Below are 14,443 nucleotides of genomic sequence, written 5' to 3' on the forward strand. Positions count from 1 at the left end.
TGATGTGGGCTGGGAAGGAGAGGGAAGTGGAGCTGGGAACTGAGATGTCTAAGACAGGAATGAAGAAAGGCTGGTGAGACTGGCATAGGTAGGGTGTCTGTGAAGGTGTAGAGGTGAAGAAGGCATAGATATCACTACCAAAGTCTTTGCATCCCCTGTGATGAAATTGCACCTAATCAAAATCTGCCCTAATGATTAATACTTCAAATATTCTTTACCTACAGGCAGATGTTGATCAAGAGATAGGTACTCTTTACAATGTAATTAGTGTCATTTTATTTTATTTTATTTTTTCTTTTCAAGTCAGAGAATCAAGAAGAGAATACTTTTAGTCATGGTCTCTGCTTAAGGTCAGGAAGCAATTACTGACGATCATTGGTTCAACTGTCTTTTGAACATGCATATATCAGGTGTCAGGTCAGTGCAAGGACCTGAATCAGGCATTGCAGACAGAGTGAGAAGCCTATGTCTCCTTAGAGATTCAATCCCAGAGGAAGAGATAATGGTTAGAGAAGGAAACAAGCCAGTATGAAAGGCCCTGGAAAGTAATAACAAGCTTCATGGAAGAAATAGAAATAAATGGGGATCTCCAGTCTTCCACAGTGATTTCTAATTCCTGTGTAGTGTTCTCCCTTCTGGCAATTTAGTCATGCACTAACCAGTTAAGGTCAATGGGCTCACAGAGCTTGCATTCTTAGCAGAGAACGGAAATCAGGAGAACTAAGGAGGAAATGAATTTAGATTGGCTTGAGTTCTAATAATATTTAGATCTGAGAACTCAGCAAGATGATGACGTCATGATACTTTGCCTCCTTTAACACCATTAGTAGTTTTATAAAAGAGAGCTTGGAGAAAGCCCAGGTTCCATTTGCCCTGGGAGGAGGTATTGAGGAGACACTGTCATTAAAACAAGAACCGAGTATTCAGCAGACCCCACATCTGCTGATGCCTTGATTATGAACATCCTAGTCTTCAGAAATTCGAGCAAATTATTGTTTGTAAGTTTCCTGGCTTATGGTCGTTTTGGGATAGCATCCCAAGATGCCTGAGAAGCACGATGAAGAAAGGCCATGCTAAAGCGAGACTGCTTAAAACCATGAACTCAAAAAAAAAAAAAAAAAGAAAGAAAGAAAAGAAAAGAAAGAGAAAGAAAGAAAAAGAAAGAGAGAAAGAGGAAAGAAAGAACCCGGGAAAGAGCATTCTGAGAGGACATGACTTTGCCTATTACAGGAGCAGAAAGGAAATACCAATGGGTGTCTTGTGTAGAGGGAAGGGCATGGGCAAAAAGATACCAGAAAGATCCCTTCAATTGTGCAAAAACTGGACTAGAGGAGAAGTGAAGCAAGGAGGAATCAGAGTGGGCTTCTGCTGCATCTTAGAAGTTAGACTGGTTCAGATCCAGTGATGGTATTATAGCGGGATGGATGGAAGGATGGATTTGAAAGGTGGTTTAGATCTAGTGATGGTATTATAGAGGGATGGATGGAAGGATGGATTTGAGAGGTACTTTGGTGTTATAATTGTTTGCTTTATTTTCAAAGCAGACAAATCAGTCAGTGAATTTCAGCTAACAAGTCCAGATCAAGCCTACCATTGAGGGAAGTCAAGACAGGAACTTAGAGGCATATGCTTGCTATTCCATACAGTATTTACTTTTGGCTAAGGAATTCACTTCACAGCCAGGGATGTGTGGCAGCAACCATGCAGCAGGATGCTTCTTCAGCTATCCCCAAACCCAGCTATACACTTCAGGACCAGCCTGCTTAGGGATGGTACTGCCTACAGCAGGCTGACTTCTCCTGTAACAATTAACAACCTAGACAACGCCCCCACAGTCATCCCCAGAGGCCAAGCTGATCTAGTCAATCCCTCAATTGAGACTCTCCTCTCAGATGACTCTAGGCTGTGCCAACTTGACAGTTAAAGCTAATGAGGACAAAAGAAGACAAGGGTGCTTCCTATCTTATGCATTTAACTAGATACCAAAGGGAAAGTAAGTTTGGTCAGGGAAAACAGGAGCACCATTTTAGATTGAAATGCATTGAGGCAGTTAGGTGGAGAATTACAAATAATGAGAAGGCTATAATTGTCCCTCACCAGAGAGTTTGCATCTGGAGCAGTAAAACCTGGGGAGTCCTTAGCCTCTCTGCTAAATTTAAACTTGGAGAGCTGCTAGTCCAGAATAGTTCCTGTCAACAACAGAGAGGAGATGGTGAGTAGAGAAACAGAGAGCACAGACCAATCCCAGAGTTATTCAGACATGTACTTTGAACTGAAGTCAACAAAGAAGACCATGTAGAGACATAAGGTAGAAGCAGTGGTGATGGAGACACTACGATGTATATTTCCTTACATATTTATCTGTGCCTCTTAGCACACCGCATCCTATCACACAGACCTGGTGGACCTGACTGCTATCCTACCTGGTTATAGGTTGGCATTTGATGAACCAACTAACCACATTCTAGGCTCAAAAGCCATCTTACTGTAAAGACAAACTAGATTAATTCTGTGCTTTAAAATTTTTTTTATTAAATTTGTTCCTCACAGACTGGGCTATGCCCCACCTGTACCCTTAACTACAAATGATTTGGTACTCTCTGTTCCTGGAAGCATTAATCATGTCTTTGGTTTGAAAAGTAATAGCCATCTTGCAACCCTACCTTTGCTCAAAAGGTAGTTATGATTTCCTTATGACCACATTGCAGTTCTGTCTTTGTTTCAGGAGGTTATAATGACTAATGTTGATGTCCTGCTTCTGTAATCCTTTCTCTCTCTCGTTTTTTTCCCCCACCAAATCTTCCATTTGAACTATAAAATCACTGTCTTTCTCACATCCAAGGCTAACATCTTGACCCTCACTTTAAAGGAAGGCACCCATGTACAGGAATAAAAAAAAACTTGCTTTTATCAGTTGCTTTCTTTAATTAATTTGGCCATGGTGATTTGAGTCAGTAGTCTTTCTCTTCCTGTCTTTAGGATTGATGCATTCTAGGCTTATTCCTATAGGCTTGCTAAAACACAGAAAAAAAAAAAAAGACCACATAGCAAGGATGGTTGATGTGAATCTAGATCCCCCAATGCCCTTCTTAGTATGAGAAATGCACCTTTCTAACCGACCAATATATTCCTTGCAGGATTGCTTCAACCTCTAAAGCATGCGGTACTTTAAACAACGATCATTCCTTGAACTTTCTAGATGAGAGCTAACGAATTCTTTTCATGTTTGAACAACTTAACTGAGTTGTGTTCTTATGAGTTGTGACCACAGAGACATCACAGCCATAGATGCCTAGAGAGTTCAAGAAGCGTAGAGTAACCGGTTGTTGCAAAAAAGCATTTGAAGGGTTGAGAAAGAGAGGAGATATTTATGGGCAGTTGTCCTTGATGCTCAGTGAGAGAGGGAGGGGTTAGCACAGTGGTGAGACTGAGTTGAAGGTGATTGGTCAGAGACAGTGAAGGTAGCAGCTGAGGAAGAGTTTGTATAAAAGTACAGAAAGGATGGGAATTGCAAGACCTAGAAAGGATCAGGGGAAAGTTTGATGTTCACTCCTAGCTCTTCATCTTTTAGATGTTTATTAAAGGATATGTATTTAGCTTAAGCTACCATATCCCCTAAAAGTATTGAAAATAAATCTACTCCCTTAATTTTTGCTTCCTACTCCAGAATGGTGATGATAAACTTCTAGATGAAAGAAAAAAATGGTGTATGAAAAGTTTCTGCAGATGGGAACATGTAACCAAAATAACATCGTTGCTCTCTGCCTCATTCCACTTTAACCTGCTGCAAAATATTTTCAGAAAAATTGCTCAAAACCTGTTTGGTGCACACTGAGATAGGCCTTCCTTCCAGAGAAGCAACAATTCCATGAAGAACAATTTCAAGCCACTTGGATCATCTTTAATCATTGGCTTTCTCTAGTAACAAATGGTGACAGTTACAATGTATTGGTAAAGGAGCAGCATCAGAAAACCTGATCCTTGGTATGTATCAGATACTCAGTCAGCGGCAACTGCAAAGCCATATATAGAGAGATGCATCCTTCCCATCTAAGAAACCACATCTAGTGTGGGGATAGATCTAAACAGAATGTGGAGGACGGCCATGGGCTGACACATACACCTATGTACACATGCGTCCCCCTCCGTATAAAATACCCATATACATACACCAAACATACCATACACACTCACACATGCACATATATGATACATACATACACACACTCCCACACCAAACACACATGCACCACACATACACAACTGATACATCACTACCCCTACAATATATAAACATACATACAAAATCATATACCACATACATATTTCCATATACATACACACAAAACACACACCGAACACCTGCAACATACACACACAAACCTCACAACACACACACACACACACACACCATTCACCACAAACCACATACATACAGCCGACTCAAACATACACATACACCTATCACACGGAACACATAATTCACACATACACACAGCACACAGATAACATATAAACATATCACACATAACACACACACATATACACAACAAACTTCCTTCAAGGACAGAGAAGACTATTACAAGAACAATTAATCATACAAAGTAGTAGTTGTTCCATGGTACTTTTCTCATTTGAAAGAGCTTCACTTTTTTTCTTAATTTTTAAAAAATTTACTCTTCTCTGCCACAATACATCCTGACTCTAGCCTCTTCTCCCTCCATTCCCCCCTCCACGACCTTCAGTCTGTGCTCATCTTCTGTCTCCCCAAGACCCTCTACTTCTCCATGTTCCTTCAGGAAAGAGCGGGAGAAGCCTTTCATAAAATGCTAGCTTACTTGAGTAAATCACGCTGCTTTTGGCGCTGTGGCTTGCTGATTCATTCCTTCGGTGGTTCACTGCCACTTAAAGCTATGGAAACAACTGTGGCTTCTGTGAAATCAGAAATTTCAAGTCAATTTACAAACCGATTGTGTTTGAAAACAATGACACATTTACAGGGACCTTCAAATATAGGCACAAATGTGTCAGGGGAAATATTCTGCCAACCTCTGAACAGAAACAAATTGGACTGGCAGCTAATAAACGTGGTCCACATTGTCTTGGATATATTTAAAAGAATAGCAAGTCAGCGTTTTAGGGTTTGATGTGATTTCATATACTATAATTATATAGTGGATAGTCGTCTCTGTTTTGTTTACATGCTCACCATGGAAACCTCTTGTTCATTTGTTCTTTCATATATCATGAAGCCTCACTTTTTTTTTTACATTGATAGACTAAGTGAATGCGTACGTGTCAATAATTTTCTTCTCTTGTGAGTTCTGGTATTAACCTCAGATTGTCAGGTTTGTTGGGAAGCCCCCTTGCCTGCTAAGCCATCTCACTGGCCCCTGAATTTTTAATTTTACATATAAAATATTTGACGAATATCAACCAAGCACTATATTTTGGCACTGGAGAAACAATGATGAATTCTCACTCTCAACTTGACAAACTGGTAGTAGGAGGTCTAGAGGTGTGAAAAAGTAATTATAATATGCAAGACAAGAGCAAAAGGCAAGAATGACAGGTCAGTATGCTGGAAGAGGAAACGTCCTTTGGAGCCACAGGGATCAGACTCCATTCTTCATTCTGAGGTGTGTAAATCACACTCTTCACAAAGGCCCTTTGGAACCCAGGTCAGGAAAGTGGAGATTACTGTACCTGCGTTATTGAAGTGTCTATCTATATAGGGACTAGAAATAGCATACGTAAAGCTATAATCACAGTTCCAGGGAATAATAAAGGTTCAGCAGAGGGGGTGTGGTTTATTACATTATGATCATTATTGGGAGAACTTTGGCAACCCAAACATACTTCAGAATGGCACGCTGTGATACACCGTGGAGACTTGAATCCCAAGGAGTTATAACTGAAAGGGAAATAGTTAAAACAAAGGACAAGATGAAAGGGGGCTGCTGGGCATGCAGTGTGCAGTGGTGGGGAGAACATGGCTATAACTGTGCATGAACAGGAACAGGGAAGACTGTGCATGGAGGCTTTTTAACATTCGACCTCTTTCTGTAAATACTTCTGTCTGCCTGCCCTCTCTACCTTTCTCCCACTCTTCCACCTATCACCTCTCCCTACACTACTCCACAGGAAAGTGTGCTATTGTTTTCCCTGACCCCACCCCTGTATCTCTCCTCATCTCTACCTGCTTTCCTTACATTCATTCCCTGCCCCCATGCTATGAAAGCCCCCAGCCTTTCATCAGCTGCCCATTTGAGACATGTGTCCCCACTTCTCTCTTTTTCCTAAGGTTCCTATTTCCCTAAGCTAGTTAAACACTCTTATCATTAAGCAATTATTTTTTTATTTTGGACATATAGTTTTCCCTCGAAGGTGCTTTATAAAATATTTTACTGCGTTTTCTTTTAAGCTCTTTAGTGCTCCTTCCACAGGCTGTCATTCCTTCAATGCATCCTGTTTGGGAATTCTTAACGTTTCTTCAGCAAAACTTTCCATTCTTTTGATTATTTAGCACTGTTTGGTGGGATTTGAACTTGTTCTTCTTGGGACATTTCTTGCCTTGAATTCTGAACACTAATAAAAATCCATCCAATTTTAAAACAATGAAATAGCCTTCAGCATTGGTACCTCTTCTAACCCTAGCAAGCTGACAGAAGGGACTCTCAGGCTTTTCCTGCTTTACAAACCATAAGCACCATCCAAACCAGTGATTTCTCTATAGGCAACAAGGAGAAAGTCAGCCACAGAATGACAAAAGCCACGTCCTTCACAACGGTTTGCTCCATTTTTGTTGTTTTAACTTCTTTCCCACCTATTACAACTATAGTAGCAAAAATAGTTCTAACAATTCCTGTTGTTGGTTACTGGTATTGGGGAATCAAACTCAAGTCTCACTCCTGCTTGGCAGGCACTGTTTCACTAAACTACTGCTAAGCTCTCCCTCATTTTTTAATTGTTCTGCATTCTAAAAGGACTGTCCCCAATTTTCATTTCCTACATTGAATTTTTTAAATTCTATCCGATTTTTTGCATATGTCCGTTTATGCATATTCTGTATGATTCCTCTAAGTTTTTTAGATACTTCTTCACATTTTTTAAATTAATTTTGTGATGGTAATTTTCACTGACAAGTTGACAGTGCCTAGAATAGCATAGGAGATAAACCTCCAAGGTCATTCAGGACAAATAGGAAAACCTGTCTCAATTTTTAGAGCACCTTACAAAGGCTCTCTTACAATCTACAAATCTAGAGCCTGAAAACCCGGAAGGAACAGCTTTTGATGACCCATTTCTTTTTTCGGTGCTACGCTGGTATTAGGGCCAAGCTTAAACGCTTGGACAGAGGACCTCTAACTGTATAATCTTTTGACACCTCTATGTTGCAGTTAAAAAATCCCATGAGACCTATCACCTGGTTCAAGATCTCTGGCTTATTAATTCTGCAGTGGTTCCTCTCCATTCTGTTGTGGCTAACCTTTATTTGCTTCTTTCCACGATTACCTCAGGGATCTCTCATTTCTCAATCCTAGATCTCAAGGATGCATTCTTCTCTATCCCCTAGACTTCCAGTCACAAAACACCTTTGCTTTTACCTGGACTGACCCTGACACCAACTTCTCTACCCAACACACCTGGACACTCCTACTTCAGAGTTTCTGGAACAGCCCACACCTCTTTGGCCAGGTTCTGGCTTCTGTACTACTCTCTTTGCCCCTCCATGAATTCAAGGTTATTCATAACATTGATGACATTCTCTTCTGCAGTCCCTCTCTAAAAACTAGACAAACTAACACCGCTGCTCTTCTAAATTTCCTGTGCAGCTGAGGCAACAGAGTCTCACCTTCCAAGGTTTAATTGCCCACCCCTCAGGACACCTACTTGGGACTAACAATTACTGCAACCCACAAAGCCATTACCTTAGATAGAAAATACCTAATCCGGTCTTTGGTAGTCCCCTCTACTAAAGAGAAGATGCTATAGTTCCTAGAGATAGTGGGCTTTTTATGTTCCTTCATTTTCTTTCCTTTCCCACCCCTTCTATGAAGAAGCCTTAGGCCCCACCCAGGAATCTTTTCTCAAATCTGTTACTCAGCCCTTTCAAAGGTTCCAACAGCCCTTCTTTGGGCCCAGCCTTTCACTTATTGGACCCAACTTGTCTCTTCTCTCTCTATGTAACAGAAAAAGAGAAAAAAAAGACCTCAGACTAGTAGGTCACCAACCAGAACCTTCTTATGGAGTATGCATAGCATAATTGCCAAAATAATTAGACCTAATTGCCCAGGGATGGGCACCTCGCATACATGCTTTAGCAGCTGCTAAGTGCCTTATTTGAGAATCCAAAAAACCCCTACCCTTTGGGTCACTATCTTCCCCTCTTATAACCTGTCCCAGCTCCTAACTTACAAAGGCTTACGAACTCTAACCCCCCATCCTCCCACACCCCCGCCCCACCAGGGTTCTTTCCCTTCAGGTAACACTAATAGAAGACTTGACATTTACTTTTCCATCATGACTACCTCTTAATATTTCAAATATTCTTCCTCAACCAAACACTGACCACTCCCACTCCCTTTCTCATCCCTGCACTGAAACTTTGAAGGAACTGTTGTCCCATCCATCAACATACAGGAGGGCACATTGCCTTGGGCTGTCTATACTTGGTACAAAAATGGAAGCTCCTTTCTCCATGAAGGGGACTAAAGAACTGACTGTGCTATAGTGTTAACTATTGAGGTGGTTCAGGCAATGGCCCTCCCTGCCAATAACTGATGGCTGAACAAAACTCTTACCTGTGCCTTTCAATCGGCTCCGGGACAATCCCCAAACATCTACACAGACTCTAAATATTCCTTCCATATCCTTCTGTCCCACACTGCTATCTGGAAAGAGCATGTACTACTTACAACAAAAGGAGGCTCCGTAACTGATACAGACTAAATTATGGCCATGCTGAAAACCTACCATTTCCCCACAGCTATTGGAATTGTCCACTGCCAGTCCCACCAGACAGATGACTCTATCATCTCTAAGATAAACAATTGGGATGATGACCACAGGACATGCTCACAGTACAGTACACTTCTTTCCTGTCACCCCCAACACTCTGCCCTGTCTACACCAGCTCCTTCATTCTAACAGCCAAGCCTTATCTTATTTTATTAAAACCCACCATACAATCTACTCATGAGAACTTTCGTTTCTTAAAATCTATCACTGCCTCTTACAAAATCTGTCAGATGTCAAGACTCCAGCTCCAGGTATCATAGTCTTCCTTTTCTTACCCACCAGGCTTAGAGGTTCCCTCCCTGGGACAGACTGTTGACTTTACTCACATGCCCATCGTCAAACAAGCCTTGGGTGGACACCGTCTCTGGGTGGGTTGAGACATTCCCCACCACCAACAAAAGGTCTCAGAGAGTCTCTGATCTCTTCTTCCATGAGGTCATCCTTTGATTTGGAATCTCAGCCTCCCTCCAGTCAGACAACAGTCCTGAATTTACCTCTCTACTTTTTTTTTCTCTCGGAGCTGAGGACCGAACCCAGGGCCTTGAGCTTGCTAGGCAAGCGCTCTACCACTGAGCTAAATCCCCAATCCTCTGAATTTACCTCTCAAGTTTCTCAAACCCTATCTAAGGCCCTTAACATCCTTTAGCATTATCATATCCTATATCACCTCCTAGTCCTCAGGAAAGGTAGATGGGACTAACCACCATTCCTTGAAAATCAACCTTGTACAACTGTCATAGAAACCTCACTTTCATTGTGTAAAACTCTTACTGCTGGGTCTTTTTAGGCTACAGGTTCTCCCCAAGCAACATCTTTTCATCTCACACTTTGAGCTCATGTATGGAAGACCAGTTCTGACTCTTGGTCTTTCACCCAAACTCTCTCCCCTACTTGATCACCTACTCACTTCCTTAGTTATCTGCTCTCTACTATGAAACTTTACTGGCCACTGTCTACCATGGTCACACACCATCTCTTGCCTCCAACCTATCATCTTTGGAGATCAAGCCATTCTATGCCCTCTAGTCCACTGCCCATCTTTCTTTCCCCTAAATAGCAGGGTCCCTTCAAGGTAATTACCTCACAGCTCCTAAGCTTGAGGAACTCTTATTGGGTTTGCCTACCTCACCTCAAGTCCCTTACCCTTCCACCTCAAAATAACTCATCTTTCACATAGACCTCAATAGGACCCTTCTCTTTTAAACTTCAGAGGATATCAGGACAAACTACCCGGTCCCCAATTCCAGAAGAATGAGGCTACACTTAGGCAGCTGCAAATGACCCTACTGGATTGAATATGGGTTACTCTTCCTCTCCCTCCTGTTCATTTCTATCCCAGCATAGCCCTTACATGTGGAGATTTGAACTTTGAGAAACTCTTGCTTATGACAGTTTCCCCCAAATAGGGTCAGAGGATTGCTCTATTGCCAGATGCCAGGAATCTATCAGAATTGCCATCAGTCCTATAGCTACCATTTCTTCTAAATATTATGGCCTCTTCCTTTGCTTCCTCTTTGACTAGGTGAATGGCCAGACAAATATGAAGGCTGCCCATATTGGTCTTGCCATTTACATATGTTAGCATCATAGACCGATCCCCTCTTCAATCAACAATACAAAACCATCTTCTCTCATATCTAGGACCTATGGAATCCCAGGTCCAACCAACAAATCTGGGCTCTGCGTAAGCGTAGTTCATATCCAGAGAAAACACATCTCACTTGTCTCAAGCCTCTTATCCATCTGTCTCAAAATAACTCTTCTTCTTACACATTGAACTCAACAGGACCCTGCTCCCTTAAGCTTCAGAGGATGTCAGGACAAAACCATCCAGTCCCCAATTTCAGAAGAATGAGGCTCCACTTTGACGGCTGCTCATGATTATCCAATTATTCAGCCCCTGGAGATAAGAGAAACAGGAGAAGTAATTGAACACTCCTTTAAGGTCATTACTTCTTTGACATCTCCTCTGCTAAATAGTACTAACCTGTTCTCCGACCTTCTGCTCCAGACTCTGACTTTAGGCTATCAGTTCCTTAATATCGCCCAACCTAGCCACGTTGGAGATAGCAGGCTATGTGTCCCCGAAACTGACAAATGCCACTTACAGCTTCTCCAGTGACTCTGTCAAATAGCCTTGCTTTGCCTTTCACCAACTGCCCTGACCCTGGTGCTACCACAATCCTCTATCTTTTCTGTGGCGTGGCAGATTGTGTTAAAGCATTGGGACACGTTCAATAGGAGCATTAAGTTCCCTAGACTGTAACAGAACCATAACTCTCAAAACCTCACCTTTACCACAGTGCCCTACAGTCCAGAACATGTAAATTCTTTATAGTACTCAGGTATATTATTGTCTACCTGCTGTCTGGTCAGGAATTTGTACACTGGTGTTTTTTTCCCCCTAAATTAGGGGTAATATACAGAGAGGAGCCCTTAACCATCCCAGTTGTAGACTCGATAGCTGCATGGCGTGACAAAAGGGCAATCCAGATCTTGCCCATCTTGGCTGTTGCAGAAATAACCACGGGTGCTGCCACTAGAATATCAGGACTAGTCACCTCTCTAACCTTATACTGTCAGTCCTCTTCCTGGTTTACTCAAGACCAAACCATAATCATTCAACCAGAGATAGATGGATTCTTCAAAATAGGTGGGGACTAGATCTTCTTACAGATAAAGAGGGTGGCCTTTGACTTTTTTCCAAGAAGAATGCTTCTTCTATGCCAACCAGTCAGGCATAGTAAAGAACAAAATCCAACAATGCCAAACAGACCTCTAGAAATTTAAGAAACAACTCAAGGCCTCTGGTCTCTAGGCCTTTAAAAACTCCATATGGAAATAGATACTGCCCTTTCAATCCCCTCTTCTTATTGTTTCTCTGCTTTTATTATTTGTACTATGCTTTACCAACCTCTTCTCCACCATTCCTCCAATGACAAATCCAAAAAGTTTTCAACCAAATAATTAATCAGTTCCTCTTACAGGTAAACCAACCATGGGCCACAGAGGAACATGATGCCAGCAACCATTGAATATATCCTGATGGTGAGGACCAACTTCACCCCAAAACTGACGATGCTCTTGGACAGCCTAACACAGTTTAAAAGAGCCAATGCCTTATTTCTGCCTTACCATCTCCCCCTGTACCCCTAGTTCTCCTCTTTATGATAAGAAAAAGAGGAGAATGTTGGCAATCAGGCAACATCCAGAGCCAGTCCCACCCTGGCAATGCTGCCATCAGACAACCCAATGACAAGAAGACATGTCATTAGCTGCTCAGAAGCTACACGTTCCCGTTGATACCTCTATCCCATGTCCTCCTGTACATGTGCTGCAGTCCCTATAAAGAGCCACATTTTTCCTCCCCTGACCCTTTCTTTCCTTTCTCTCCCAGAGGCAGCCTCTGCATCCCCCTCTTCCTTCCCTTTTAATAACTCTCCCATATGGACCCGTCACATAGTATGATTTTGCCAGAACCACCACCTAGTTCCATCACTCTCTGTCTTCTCTTATGCTTGCTTTGGGTTGAATTTGCTTTTCTTTCCCTAGATTCTGAAAGAATGAACGTACATACAAATTTAGTGATAAAACTGAACCTTGAGCTTTATTTAAACATGAAATGGTGTGGTATGTTTTCTCCTTCCCTCCCTCCCTCAGTCCCTCCTTCAGTCCCTCCCTCAGTCTCTCCCTCAGTCCCTCCCTCAGTCCCTCCTTCAGTCCCTCCCTCAGTCCCTCCCTCAGTCCCTCCTTCAGTCCCTCCCTCAGTCCCTCCTTCAGTCCCTTCCTCAGTCCCTCCCTCAGTCCCTCCCTCAGTCCCTCCCTCAGTCCCTCCCTCAGTCCCTCCCTCAGTCCCTTCTTCAGTCCCTCCCTCCCTCCGTCAGTCCCTCCCTCCCTCCCTCCTTCAGTCCCTCCCTCAGTCCCTCCATCCCTCCCTGTCTGGCCTCAGATTTCTGATCCTCCTCCCTCTTTCTGTCAAGTGCTGATTATAGGCACAAGCCACTGCTCATTGTTTTTTTTTCATTTTTTAAGTTTTTATTTACCCCATGCTTTCTTTTTTTGACACAAATATGTACATGCACATAAATATTTTCTGTAATACTCACCTATTTAGGCAATTTATAGGTTTTTTTTCTTTTTTTTTTTTTGTTTTGACTCTTCATTTCATCTTATGGTATCAAAGAGACTAAATTATTTCAATGGTTTTAGAAATACTGAAAATTGTTTTTTTATTTTTTATTTTTATTTTTAATTATTTTTATTATCTTTAGCAATAAGTTTTCTTTCTTTTCCTCAGGCTTGCATATGTGTTTCTGATTTGTTATTTTACTATTCCGTTTTGCTTTGACATTTTTTCCAAGGAAGTGGGGAAAGAGTAAAAATGGAATGTGAAAGAGGATATTCCAAGGCTGTTGACTTTGGACTTAGGGAGGCCTGCTGGTAGCTGACTGGCCCCAGGCTACTCTGCAGCCAGAGTTTTGTCTCTCACTCCTCTGCACTCAAGGCCTCCATTGATTAGACACTGACTGCTTTAGAGCTACAGTCTTGGATAGGCAGTTGGAGAAATTGATTACACTCAATTCCCAGCCGACTGAGGCACATTGAGTAGTCCGGGTTCTATTAATGAGTGTCTTAATTTCCTTTCTTTCTTCCTTCCTTCCTTCCTTCCTTTCTTTTTTCTTTTTTAAGATTTTTTTCCATCTTTATTAAATTGGGTATTTCTTTTTTCTTTTTTTTTTTTTAGAATAGTCATGACGAAGCCATGAAGCTTTACTTATGGTTTTGCACTGTAGTAACAATTACATTTTTATGGACGGATGCTTCAGAAAGAAAAGAAAAACAAAATCACAGAGTTTACTATAGAAATGTAATTACCCTTATATTCTCTTTTATAACTCATGAATCCTTTTACCTGCCCATCACCTAATATTACTTTTCTTGTTCTCCTTTCTAAATGTTATACTGAACACATTCTTGTTCTCATTTGCAAATATACACAAAGATATAATGATAGGATATGCAAATGAATGTGTACACATGTAATTTTTTTCTTTCTTAGTTTGAGCAATCTGAGTTAATATTATCCATTATAAGTCATAGTTTGTGATTTTGTCTTTCTTTTTTTTCCTCCATCTTTATTAACTTGGGTATTTCTTATTTACATTTCAATTGTTATTCCCTTTCCCAGTTTCCAGGACAACATCCCCCAACTCCTCCCCCTCCCCTTCTATCTGGGTGTTCCCCTCCCCATCCAACCACCCTCCCCTAACAATCCCATTCACTGGGGGTTCAGCCTTGGCAGGACCAAGGGCTTCCCCTTCCACTGGCGCCCCTACAAGGTTATTCATTGCTACCTATGAATTTGAAGCCCAGGGTCAGTCCATGCATAGTCTTTGGGTAGTGGCTTAGTCCCTGGAAGCTC

Source organism: Rattus norvegicus, chromosome 7 (assembly GCF_036323735.1).
Source record: "Rattus norvegicus strain BN/NHsdMcwi chromosome 7, GRCr8, whole genome shotgun sequence".
Classification (NCBI taxonomy): Eukaryota; Metazoa; Chordata; class Mammalia; order Rodentia; family Muridae; genus Rattus; species Rattus norvegicus.